The 13581-nt window shown below is 58.5% G+C and overlaps 1 long non-coding RNA gene and 1 pseudogene across 1 annotated transcript; both read right to left on the minus strand.

Moving 5' to 3' along the window:
• Positions 1-2908: 2908 nt before the first annotated feature.
• On the minus strand, positions 2909-5690 carry LOC125344916 (annotated as a pseudogene).
• Positions 5691-11722: 6032 nt separating this feature from the next.
• LOC125344915 lies at positions 11723-13405 on the minus strand. The gene is made up of 2 exons (XR_007209673.1): positions 13273-13405; positions 11723-12169 (listed from the first exon to the last, which is right to left on the minus strand). It is a non-coding gene; the product is annotated as an uncharacterized LOC125344915 (long non-coding RNA).
• Positions 13406-13581: the final 176 nt, after the last annotated feature.

The raw sequence follows: 13581 nt of genomic DNA on the forward strand, positions 1-13581 counted from the left end.
GCTACCTACGCAGCATGTTCATGTCGTTCCTAAATGAGCTTTTATCTCTCTGCCCTCACCAACTGGAAATGGGACTGTTGCGAAAGTGGCAGAGCACCCGGGTGGTAAGCCTTGAGCAAAAATGCTACAGGACAGAGCCCAGGCCCTGTGTTCAACTAGCAGTACAGAACACACACACACACACACTTGTTTCTCAGGCCTATTCCACAGAATGCAATGGTTTGGCAGCAACTGCAGAAGGTAGAAATGCACTCCCCAGACCAACGACAGCAGGTGCTAGTGCCACAAGTAAGCAAAGCAGGACACTGGTGGCTCAATCCCATCATCCTAGCAACCTAACGGGGGGGGGGGGGGGGGGCGGCAGGCGCTGAGACTTGAGAGGATCATAGTTCACAGCCAGCCTGGAATAGAAATGTCCTTGAGATTTCATCAGCAGTTAACCAGCAAAAAGCTGGCCTGGAGGCATAGCTGAAGTGGTAGAGAAACAGCTGGTGTGGCAAGCAAGCCAAATGAGTACAAGGCCCCCAAGTTCAAGCTCCAGTACTGGCAAAAACAAAAACTATTCTAAAGAAAGAGCAACCTTAGAAAATAAGAATAAGGTCTAACTTGGAGATGAGAGGAACCCAAGATAAGTCTAAGGGAAAATAAGTGTGTTAACTAAGGTGGTGACCAGAGTTTGCTTATGCTGTAGCCCTTACCGCTCAGGGGAAAGGTGATAACTCAGAGACTTGGTTTAAAATCTTAGGAAACAATTAAGAAAAGCAATGGCGCACATAACTTCTAACTACCCACTGGCAAGAATAGAACAAAAACACAGAACAAAGGAATGCTTATCGTTATCCAAAAGGTAAGAGAAAACAAGGATATAAAACAGACCGAAAGCAGACTGAAAACGGTAGCATATGCCCACCATCTCAGAACTCTGGAGGCTGAGGCATAAGGGACCATGAGTTCAAGGACAGCCTGAACTACAGAGTAAGAGCCAGTCTCAAAAGCAGACTAGGGGTATAGCGCAGCAAAAGAGCCCATATCCAGCTTGCACTGGGTCCTGGGACAGAGGAACACGGTCATAGTTCACACACTCAGACCTGTCTCTAATCACACATAAATGAAGCTGTCCAGTTCAATGGCAACAGCTGTCAAACTGGGCTTGAAATCAATTTCATCTGTACACTGTTGAAAAGACACACCTAAGTAAACTAAAACAATTCAAGCTTGAAAGCAATCATTAGAAGAAAAAAGATACAACAGGAAACTGCTCATCAAAAGCAAGCCTAGCCTACCAACATTTAGACCAGATGAAAAAAAATCTAAGGGTAATAAACATGAAAAGAAAAACAAGTGTTCATGGCTGAAATCTCACTATGTTGAAGTCTGGGTTCTGAAGCAGATGGACTATGAATTTTATAGCTGGGATGATAAAAAGTCTAAGGTGCACACACATACATATTAATGGTTCATGTAAATAAATATCAGAAGAGAAATAAACACATACCCATCCCCGCAAGTCACACTGTGATGGTGTGTGTTCATACACCCAGAAGGAAGCAGAACTTTCACACCGCATTCTCAAAGAGTGACTACAGCAACCAACTACAGGATCACAGATATGCCATCAACACCGACGAAAACTGCCCATACACTATATTACAAAACAAGCCTTCATGGGACTGGAACGTGGCCTAGTGGTAGAGTGCTTGCCTAGCATACACGAAGCCCTGGTTCGATTCCCCCAGTACCACATACAAGAAAAGGCCAGAAACAGAGCTGTGGCTCAAGTGGCAGAGTGCTAGCCTTGAGCAAAAAGAAGTCAGGGACAGTGCTCAGGCCCTGAGTCCAAGGCCCAGGACTGGAAAAAAAAAATAATAAAGACTTCACCAGCCAGGCTCTGACAGCTCTACAATCCATGGTAAGCCGGAGGATGAGATCTGTAAATCAAGTCTGAAGTCAGCCCGGGCAGAAAAGTCATGAGACACTTACCTTCCCTTAACCAGCAAAAAGCCAAAAGTGAAAGTGGTAGCCTTGAGTGAAAAACCTTAGGGACAGTGCCCACCCCTAAATTCAATCCAGCACTGGCATAAAAACAAAAGTCTTCATCAATGTGAAAACAAAATTATACAGAACGTTGCACGATGGAGTTAAACTCAATCCAAAGAAAAAGATTACTCAAGACATGCATATGGGAAATAAGAGGCATGACGGACAAGCCAGGCGCCGGTGGCTCACCTCTGTACCCTAGCTACTCGGGAGGCTGAGATCTGAGGTGAGCTTTGGCCGCCATTCATCTTAACGAGAGCAGGAAATGGAGGCCATCTCTTCCACACCCGGCACAGAGCAGGGAGAGGCTGAAGCAGCAGACCAACCTCAAAATCAAATCCAAAGAAGCTGGGGAGGGCGGAGGGAGGAGGGCACAGCCGAGCAGGGACACGCAGCTCGGTCCAGGGAGATTTACAAGTGCATGCACATAGGGAAAGATGGCAGCTAGGGGCCAGCCCTCCAAGGTCAAGGACTGGGGAAAAGGAAGGGCTCTGCCTAAGGAAGGAAGGAGGGAGAGAGTCAGAGTAGACAAAGAAAGCCAGGCCCCACTGGCTCACACCTGGAACTACCACCTTAGCTACTCAGGAGGCTGAGCTACAAAGACTTCTGTGAAGTTCGTATCTCACTGAGCTACCAAAATACAGCCAGAAGTGGAGCTGTGGCTCCAGTGGTAGAGCGCTAGCCTTGCTTGAACCAAGGAAGCTCAGGAGCAACTGCACCCATGCCCTGAGTTCAAGCCCCAGGATGGACACAAAACAAACCCTTAACACCCAACAGCACCATGGGCAATCAGACGCACCTGAGGACACGAGGAGTGGGTTCGGGGTACCCACCGAGCACTCCTATCAACACTGCTTCGGGGGTCCGACCCTCACAGGTGACCGATGATGCATGTGGGTGCCGACCTCTCCCACAGAGCTTGGGGAGGCCTGCTGCCCGCGGCCGGCGCACCCCAGCGGTTCCTCTGCCCCGGCGCTGGCCCGGTCACGCGGTGCCCGCCTGTGGGAAGGCACACGCACCACCCCCGGCATGTCTGCGCCAAGCCACCAGGAGGGAGCCCGGAGGCGGCGGTCGACGAGCGCCCGTGGGCACCATCCCAAGAATCCCGGCTCCTGCCCCCACCCCGGGGCACCGGGGGGCCCCGCGTGCCCCCGCCCCCGCCCCCGGCTCACCGGCCCCGCCGCGCAGCCAGGCGCAGTGCCGCACTCTCATCTTCCAGGTCAGCTCCCGCAGCGACAGCCGGTCGCGCTTCCCCAGGGCGACCAGCCTCTTGGTGTTCCTCAGGAAGCGGCGGCGGTTGTGGCCCGAGCCCCACAGGCCGGCGGGCACCAGGCGGCAGAGGCAGGCCCGCAGGAAGGGCGTACACCTGCCAGGGGCTGCTGTGCCCGCGCAGCAGCCGCGCCAGGGCCGTGCGCGGCCCGGGCCCGGCGCGGGCAGTGCGCGCGGAGCATCGCCCGGTAGGGGCACCGCGCGTGGTTCTCCAGCAGCTCCCGGAAGAGGGGCCGCGCCCGCCAGAGGCGAGGGGGCAGGCGGCGGCGACCGGGCGGCGGCGACCCGGGCCCCGGGTCCAGGATGATGGCCTCCACGAGCCGGCGGGCGCCCGTCAGGCTGGGCCGCAGGGCGCTGAGCAGGAAGGAGGGGCGCAGCCGCTCCGGGGCGTCCGGGCGGCGGTAGAGGAAGCGCCGGGCCTCCGTGTAGGCCGGGGAGGGCTCGGCGGCGGCCGCGCCGGGGGGACCCGGGCCTCGTGCCCGGGCGGGAGGGGCGGGGCCGCCCGGCCGGGGACGCGGGCGGCGCGGGCGCTCGGGGGCCCCGGCCCGGCCCCGGGCTCCGCCGGCCCGCAGGCGGTAGAGCGGCGGCCCCGCACACCTGGTAGGCGCAGCCCGGGGGCACCAGCAGGAAGAGCGCGCAGTGCGCCAGCAGGTGGCCCAGCACGGCGTCGCCCAGGCGGCTCAGCAGCAGCTCCCAGGCGCGGCTGCCCCGCAGCTCCGCGGTCGCCGAGTTGGGCCGGTGGCTGTGCACGCGGGGCCCGAAGGCCAGGCGCGGCCCCGGGGCGGCCCCGCGGGGCGGCGCGAAGCCGAAGGCCAGCACGTTGGGCGCCCCGCGCCGGCAGAGCCGCTCCAGCACCCGGGCCACCAGCTCCTTCAGGCGGGACTCCTGGGGGGCAGACCAGGGCTTGTGTGGGGGCAGGTCAGGACGGGGGGGCGGGGCCCACAGGTCAGGAGGGGCAGGTCAGGACGGGGGGGGGGCCCCACAGGTCAGGAGGGGCAGGTCAGGACTCCTGAGGGGAGCAGGTCAGGATGGGGGGGCACAGGTCAGGAGGGGCAGGTCAGGACTCCTGGGGGGAGCAGGTCAGGACGGGGGGTGGGTGAGCAGGTGGGGGGGCAGGTCAGGACTCCTGAGGGGAGCAGGTCAGGATGGGGGGGCACAGGTCAGGAGGGGCAGGTCAGGACTCCTGGGGGGAGCAGGTCAGGATGGGGGGGTGAGCAGGTCAAGAGGGGGGGGAGCAGGTCAGAACGGGGGGAGTGAGCAGGCCAGGAGGGGGGGCAGGTCAGGACGGGGGGTGGGTGAGCAGGTGGGGGGGCAGGTCAGGACTCCTGGGGGGAGCAGGTCAGGACGGGGGGGGGGCACAGGTCAGGAGGGGCAGGTCAGGACTCCTGGGGGGAGCAGGTCAGGATGGGGGGGGGTGAGCAGGTGGGGGGGCAGGTCAGGACTCCTGGGGGGAGCAGGTCAGGACGGGGGGGGGGGCACAGGTCAGGAGGGGCAGGTCAGGGCTGGGGGGGCAGGTCAGGATGGGGGGGGTGAGCAGGTCAAGGGGGGGAGCAGGTCAGAACAGGGGGGGGGAGCAGGTCCGAACGGGGGGAGGGAGCAGGCCAGGAGGGGGGGCAGGTCAGGGCTGGGGGGGCAGGTCAGGACGGGGAGGGGGCAGGTCAGGACGGGGGGGGGAGGTCAGAACGGGGGGAGGGAGCAGGCCAGGAGGGGGGGCAGGTCAGGGCTGGGGGGCAGGTCCAGGACGCGGGGGGGGGAGGTCCGAACGGGGGGAGGGAGCAGGCCAGGAGGGGGGCAGGTCAGGGACGGGAGGGGCCCCCCACAGGTCAGGACGGGGGGCTGGGGCAAGTCAGGACCCGGGGGCAGGTCAGGACTCACAGGCTGGCTGAGTCCTGCACGCCGCGGGTGCACCCTGCACCCCCCCCCGCCCCGCCCGCCCGGACCCCGGGGACGCCCACCTGGCGGAAGGAGGGGCTCGCGGCCTGCACCCCCCCCCGCCCCGCCCGCCCGGACCCCCGGGACGCCCACCTGGCGGAAGGAGGGGCTCGCGGCCTGCACCCCCCCCCCCGCCCCGCCCGGACCCCGGGGACGCCCACCTGGCGGAAGGAGGGGCTCGCGGCCTGCACCCCCACCCCGCCCCGCCCGCCCGGACCCCGGGGGACGCCCACCTGGCGGAAGGAGGGGCTCGCGGGGGGCCGCGGCGCGTCCCCGGGCACGCACACCAAGCACCGGGCCACCAGCGCGCGGAAGGCGGCCGGGTCCCCGGGCCGCACCAGCTGCCGGCCCTCGGGCCCCAGGCGGCCCGCGAAGGCCCGCAGCGGCAGCACCTCGCGGTACAGGCGGCGCAGCAGGGCGCGCACGGCCCGGCACCGGGGCCCCCGCGGCATGGCGCGAGAGGGGGCCGGCCTCGAACCGCGCGCGCCCGGCGGCCGGGGCGGGCTCCGCGGCGGAAGGGGCGGGTCTTCTGGCGGGGGGCGTGTCCTCGGAGGAGGGGCGGGGCGGGGGCGGGGCGGGGAGGTCCGCGTGGTGTGTCGCGGGGCTGGGGGGCGGGCGCCCTGGGCTGCGCCCCCTTTCTCCCTCCGGCTCCCCAGCCCTGAGTTGCGCGCGGGTGGGTGGGGGAGCCCGGCCTGAGGTCAGCCCGAGCCCTCCCCCCCCGGCGAGGCCCCCCCAGCCAGCGGCCCAGGCCGGGGCCGCCCCCCACCCCACCCCCCGAGCCGCCCCTGGGGCGGAGGAAACGGCGATGGCTGCAGCTCCGGAGCTTGGCCAGCTCCCGAAGGCCAACGCAGGTAACCTTCCGTGCTAAGCTTTTGAGAAGTGGCTTCTATTCGCGGGCTTGGCATTTGAACAGCCCTTCCCCCACCCCCACCCCACCCTCCCACCCCACCCCACCCTCCCAACCCCACCCCACCCCACCCCCCACCCCCACCCCACCCCCATCCCCGGCCGCCCGGGTTTCACCTTTACACCGTCAGCTGCAACCTGCCCTTAGTGGAACCCCGGGATTCCTGTGGGAGAAATGGCTGCGCCCCCGAATGCAGTTTGCACCTCTTCAGGCCTGTGTTTGAGGAGGGTTCAGTTCCGCAGCCCGGGGGGCCGAGGCTGGCTGGCTTCGGAACCGTGTCCCCCAATGAAGTTCTGTTAGTCCGGTTCTCAGAGAAGCCAGTAGAGAAAACATGGTTTCAAAGACTAAGAAGAGCCTGGGAGGCCTGGTCTCCCCGGGGAGCAAGACTGCCCCCAGACTGCCCCCAGCCCCGGGAGAAGGGGGAGCTCCCCATCCCAGGAACAGAAATAGGTTTGAAGGGGAGGGGGGACGGGGGGCGGGCACACACAGAGGGAAGAAGGGTGAGCCAATGCAGTCACGGCATTCAGTGTGCACTGTAGAAGATGAACTGTGTGTTTGAGGTGGGGATGGGATGGGGGAAATGGAGGAAGATGACAGATGGGTGACCATGCACGACTTCAGGAATTGAAACCTCTTTGCACAACGACTGACTTAATAATGACAATGATGAAACCATGAAACCAGGAAAAAAAAAATAAGAAGGGAAGGGGGCTGTGGTGCGGGTGGTTCACACCTGTAATCCCAGCTGCTCAGGAAATGGAGATCTGAAGATTGTGATCCAAACTAGCCCCAACAGGCGAGTCTGGGAGACTTGGATCTCATTAACCAGCAAAATGTGGCTTAAATGGTAGAGCACTAGCCCTGAGTGGAAAAGGTCAGGGACAGCACCCAGGCCCCGAGTTTAAGCTCCAGGGTTGGCACAAAAGGAGGAAGAAGGTGAGGAGGAGGCTGGGGATGTAGCTTAGAGGTAAGATAACTGCTCTAGGTAGACTAGAGGAAACTGAGGTAGAAACTGGCATGGCATATTATGAACATCAAGTCACTGGTGAAAAGTGTTAACCACCCAGAATTCTTCCTCCAGCATCACAGAGAACTGGCATCAATGGTAGTATCACATCGTGATAAGTAAAACGTTTATTCAAATGCGGTAAGCCAACCAGACAGAGCCCTGTGTGGCTGGTCCCGCCCTCCGCATCCCCAGGGCATTTCTAAGGTAGGTCCTGCAGAAGCAGGTACCGGTACAATGCGGCTGAGCTGAAGAAGAGGGGGGCCTCCTGCCCTGTTGTTGCGTGGGGACGCCCACAGGCCGCAGCGCTGGAGCCAGCTCCACACAGTGCACAGCTACAGCCACATACCATTGGGGCCCCTCCCCCCCGTGGGGAACAAGACACTGAGCGCCCCCACCCCCCCCCCCAGCAGCAGATCTTCCCAAGAGGGAGACAGGCCAGATGTGGGCTCAGGCCCGGGGAGACAGAATCTCCCTTTGGAACATGTCAATACTGGCGAAGAGGCAGGAAGCACTGCATGGACTCCTGGGACCCTGTGTCCGTGGGCCCTTCAGTGAGGCCTGCCTGGGAGCAGAGGGGCAGCGAGCCACACCTTACCAGGCCTGGCTTATGGAACTGGCCCTGGAGAAGCCAGGGCCGGCAGGGGCTGTGGGGGTGGACCGCACCTCAGCAGACTCCCCAGTGAAAAGAGCAAAAGCTCCCTTGCCGAGGGGATGGAGAAAGGACCTGGAGCAGTTGCCCGCGGTGCCAGGCACCCATACAGGAAGGAGCTCTGTTGCTGGGCCCTGGGAACCGAGAGGCCTGCCTCCGGGCAGGGTAGCCTGCCTCTGGGCCTCTGGGCCCCGAACCTTCCCCAGCCTGCTGACCCCGTGACCCCCCCACCCGTTAGGTGGCCATGCTTTATCTGGTGTTCCCGTGGCTCTGCTGTGGCCTCTCGTTGTGGACACGGGCACAGTCACGGTGCTTAATCCTTAGCCAAGATAACGTGATGAGCGCATCTTCCTTTCTGTCATTTCCTTACATGGCAATTTCTTTTTAATTGTATTAATTAAATTTTGTTGACAAGGTGTTGTGCAAAAGGGGTACAATTACATAATAATGCAGTGAGCGCATTTCTTGTGATATCTTACACCCTCGTTTTTCTTTCCCTTCCCTAGATCAGGTAGGCATGTATACAATACCCAGTGTACCAAAATCATATACAGTACCCACGTAGGGGACACACAGCAATTAGGAGTACGCTGAGGGCAGCCACTCAGGTGTGAGGTCAGGGCCACGAACGCCCGGAGAGACCACGCCGTCCTATTTCTTTGCCCTCTACACGCAGCTGCCGCCTCTATTTGCTTTCCCCCACACTTTAAGCCACCTAACAAAAACCAATAAAAGTACTTAAGGCAAAAAAAAAATCCCTCCTCGTGTGGTTATTTAATCCGTATCACTGGGCAAACAGCTCAGTTCCTGTTTTACATCTTTGGATTTTTGCCCCTTTGAAAGTTATTTGATGAAATTTGTGAAATGACAAGGTAAAACCATCCACCGGGATGTGGAAAGGTTGGGTTTGCTCGTAGGATTAAGTGTGTTAATCACCCCTTCAGAGCACACAGGGCAGGCCTGGAGGCTGACAGCCTGGCAGAGTCCCGTTCTGGGGAGGAGCCCTTGCCAAGGGGGCCTCTTCGGACAGAGCAGCGGGAGGTGGCGTGAGCAAGGCAGTTACACGTCACCACCCTGGGTTCATCTGGGAAGCATGCTCGGTGGGTCTACCTTTTGTTCTTGAAGAAAGGAGCTAACTGGCACTTAAAGATGCAACTCGTGCCAGGCTGCAGGAGCTCACGCCTGGAATCCTAGTTATTCAGGGGGTCTACCTCAGGAAGATCACTGGTTCAAGGCCAGCCCAGGATCACAAAGTTCATGAGACCCCATTTCAACCACCAGCTGGACGCTGTGGCCTGTCATCCCATCCGCGAGGGAAGTACAAACAGGAGGGTTTGGGTCCAGGCTTGCCCTGACATGGGATTCTACCCTAAAAATAACTAAAGCAAAAAGTGCTGGAGCTGGGTGCTGGTGACTCACACTTGTAATCCTAGCAACTCAGGAGGCAGAGATCTGAGGATTGGGGTTCAAAGTTGAAGTGCCAGACTTTGAAGTCAGGTCCCACTTTACCACGTGAACCCCACTTTACCACGCGAACCTGAGATAAGCAGGCCCTGTGAGCAAACCCAGGACAAGCCCATTAGGGCCCAGTCGGTCTAGAACTCTAACCACTGGGAATGCTTAACTCTGACTGCCCCTAGAATGCCTTGAGCCCTGAGCCAATCAGATTTGTACCCACGTCCTAATCTTGCTTGAACACCTGATTGTTGTAACTTTGTTTTTTGCCTTTATAAGCCCTGTGTAATCGCAGCTCGGGGCTCCCTCCTAACCTCTGCTGTGTCGGTGGGTAGGACGAGGCCCGAGTTGCAGCTCGCTTAAATAAAGCCTTGCCTTGCTTTTGCATGTCTGAGTCTCGATGGTCTTCTTGGTGGTGGTTTCGCGACTTGGCACAACAAGCCAGCCCAGGAAGTAAACCCTGTGAGACTCTTATCTCCAATAATCACAGAAAAAGCCTGTAGTGGAGTTGTTGCTTAAGTTGCAGAGTGCTTGCCTTGAGCAAAGCACCTCAGGGACAGCGCCCAGGCCCAGAGTTCAAGCCCCAGGCCTAGCACATGGTAAACAAATAAATCTTAGTCAAGTGAATGAAAATACAAAAGTGAATTAAGATTAGCTTAAAAGAAAATTAGAAAAAGGAAAAACAATTTATTTAAAGACTTTAGGGGAAGTGAAAGTGTGGCTCATGATAAGAGTGCCAGCCTTGAGCAAAAAAGCTGAACAACAGGTAAAGTCCTGCATTCAAGAAATTAGGTCCAGCTCAGTGTCTCATACTTGTAATCCTAGCTACTGAGATGAGATCTGAGGATCATAGTTCAAAGCCAGCCTAGGCAGAATAGTCTGAGACTCTTGTCTCTATTTAACCAGAAGTTGATGGAAGTGGAAATGTGGCTGAAGTGGTAGAGCACCAGCCTTAAGCTGAAGGAGAGTTCAAGTCCCCTACCCCTGAAAAAGGAAATTAGACTTTGTAAGGTCCATCCCTGGAAGGCTCCAGGTAGACGCCCCTACCTCATTAAGTCTCCACCCAGTTACCTGGGTAACCAGCAGACCTGGAGAAAGTTACCTCCCCTTTCCCTGAGGTCACATCCTAATCCACCTGGCCACACCCCCTGCCCCCGCCCTAGATAAGGCAGGGCTGGGTGGGGGTCGTCCCTTCTCTCCGGCCATGGATCTACTCGGCCACAGGCCAGCAGTTCGGTAATAAACTTTCTCTCCTGCCTGAATACCTCGTGGCGGTCTCCTTTACCGGCTACCTACTTTAAAAAACCTAACAGACTTCAGCTGGGTGCAAGTGGCCCTAGGTATTCAGGAGGCAGACATGGCAAAGATCAAAATTTGAGGCTAGCCCAAGAAAAATATTAGCCAGACCCGACCTCAATAAATAGGCTAGGCATGGTGGTTCCTGTCTGTGATCCCAGCTACCCAGGAGGCCCAGGCAGAAGGATCTAGCTCCAAGGCTGGCCCTAGGCAAAAATTCAAGACACTTTCTGAAAAAATAAAGCCAAAGGGGGCTGAGGCATTAGCTCAAGTAGTAGTTTCTGTCTAGCAAGTGACAGACAAGGAATTCAAAACCACAGTACTACTAAAAAGAGAAAAAGAGAAAAATTAGAATTGAGCACCAAGTTTGGAAAAGGTGGGGAGGCTTGCTGCAGAAGCAGGTAAGGAAACATAGAGAAGGCTCTGCTTGGGAGTGGCAGCGGCAAGGGTTCCAGGGCTGACATGACACCCAAAACATGGACGCACCAGTAAGATCAATGCATGCACAGTGAAGAAAGAACCGCACAATGACAGTAAGATCCAAACAGAGGGAACTTGGGATGAGCCTGGGGTCAGCCTCGGGGCAAGGGGGGACACAGCCGGACATCTCGGTGGCTGGGCCACGCCTGTGCTAGTGGTCTCCAGATTAAATCGCATAGCCACAGCTACCCTGAGCAGCCACTCTGATCACTACACAGGTCAGACAAGATGGCCTTGGAACCCTCTTAAGTCTCTGAGATCCCACCACTGCTTTCCCCGCTACTAATTTTCCATCGTATTCCTATCCATTACGAGCCCTGCAAAACACTGATTTTGGCTGGGTTGAAGTAGACGCCATAGAACATGGGTTTCTACACTTCTCCATTGCTCTGGGCAGAGCAGGCCCCCTTCCTGTGGACACGGTTGCCTTCGGCCCTTCAGTAGCAGCTCTGCGGCTTTTATACATCCAGGTCCTAACTTAGTACAGCTCTTAAAATGTGGCGACCTGCCTAACAACTGGCTCTGAAGCAGCCAGGACCTGAGATTGGAGAACATTTGTGACTCAAAGGCTGGTAGAGGACGTGGGTTCCTTTCAATGCCTAAGTAAATCCATCTTAGGTGTTAATTTCTGGGAAAAGTGAAACTTAATATCTCAGAAACTTGATTATACCAGAACAAAAAAAAAATGTCACAGCCAGAGAAATTTATTTTAAAATAGAAACATACATACATTAAGCTGAAAACAATCAAATTTCAAACAAGAGGGAAAGAGCCATTTGATCCCAGAGTTCATATGGAATTGATTTCCATATGCATTTGAAATTCACTAAGAAGCACTTAAAAAACAACTTGAAATGGAAACCCGGCCTCTCCCCGGGGCTCCGCCGTGGAGGTGGGCGGGGCGCGCGGGCCAGAGCAGGAGCGCCGCCCCTCGCGGTGCTCAGGCGTGTGCTCCGGGGGAGGGAGCTCGGGGGATGCTGAGAGGTTTGGCAACGTGAAGAGGTGGCGCTTCCAGGGACTCACCGCCCACCCAGCAGCCCAGGACAGCCTTCAGTCCGCGTGGGACTTCCGCCGGGGCCGCTCCTCGTACGACTCCCCGAACTCGTTCACTCTGCTCTTATCCACAGGATAAAGCCTGCAAGGACAATGGTGGTCACTAGCCCGCTCTGGCACGTCAGTCCCTGAGGGGCCAGGCCACCTGCGTGCTTCTCGGGGTGTGGCGCCCCTGTGCTGGCGTGGGCTGGCTTATTGTCATCCTCGGCGCAGGCTGGAGATCCATGGTGGGGAAACTACAGAACTCAACTACGTGGGTGAAGCCATCAGAACAACATCCTCCTCCGTCCCCAGCCCGGCTCCCTGCCCTCCACAAGTGCTCCCTCAGCCAGCGCTCAGTCCTGAGACCCCAGGGCCTCATCCACATCACCTCCCTGGTGGGCACTGACGGTGGAGGGTGTGCGGACTCAGCGCCAGCTGCTCGAAGCTCCACGCGGGAGCCCCACAGACGGCTTTAACACTGACACCTTTCCCACTAAGAGCCCTGGGTTCCGGGCAAACAGTTTGCAGGACTGCCATCGGACACACAAGGGCCTTGAGGAAAGAGAAGCAGGAGGTGGGGAAGTGCGGAGACTGCGTCAGGCACACAAGTGGAAGAGTTCACCATGAACTCCTCCCCACAAGGGACTGCAGACTCAGCCCATGAAGCCACGAGCACGTGTGGCACGGGGCACCCCACCACAGGCCACGCAAACATGGAAACATCCCCTTAGATAGGCCACGCAATGATGGAAACGTCCCCTTCAGACAGGCCACGCAGAGATGGAAACATCTCCAACAGACGGGCCACGCAGAGATGGAAACATCTCCAACAGACGGGCCACGCAGAGATGGAAACATCTCCAACAGACGGGCCACGCAGAGATGGAAACGTCTCCAACAGACGGGCCACGCAGAGATGGAAAGGCCCCCTCGGGCTATGTGAAGATGCAAACGCCCCCTCACCCAGACACAGCACAGAAAGACAGAGCCTCAGCCCCAGGGCTGCATGCAGGATGGCCGTGTGGTGGGGAGAGCCACGAGGCACGGCTGCCAGTGGGTGCTGGCAAACCCCGGACCTCAAGGGCCAGGAGAGAGGGTTCAGAACCGGGGCCGGCAGTGGCAGCTCCAGTCCTTCCTGTGCGCTGCAGCGGTGGGGGTGGGGGGCTCTCCTCCGGTCCCCCCCAAGGCCTCAGGACCACTTACCACCGCTGGTACAGGTAGACCAGAAACACCACATCGTCCCTGAAGCAGGCCAGCCGGTGAGACGTGGGCATGGTGATGATGAAGGCGAAGACATCATCAATGAAGGTGTTGAAAGCCTGCAAAAGGAGTGGGAAGACCTGCTCTGTGACCGAGCCTGTGTGTGGCTTCACGGAAGACAGACTGGCCGTGGCAGTCACCCCGGGGAGACAGCCAGGGGAGCAGTCCTCAGCCCCCAGCCCACATGGCCCACCCTGCCCCAGGGAGCCCAGGGGGCAGAGAACAGGAGCCAGGCAGAGCCCTGACAGGGCT

This window comes from Perognathus longimembris, unplaced genomic scaffold (genome assembly GCF_023159225.1).
Source record: "Perognathus longimembris pacificus isolate PPM17 unplaced genomic scaffold, ASM2315922v1 HiC_scaffold_4626, whole genome shotgun sequence".
NCBI classification, from domain to species: domain Eukaryota; kingdom Metazoa; phylum Chordata; class Mammalia; order Rodentia; family Heteromyidae; genus Perognathus; species Perognathus longimembris.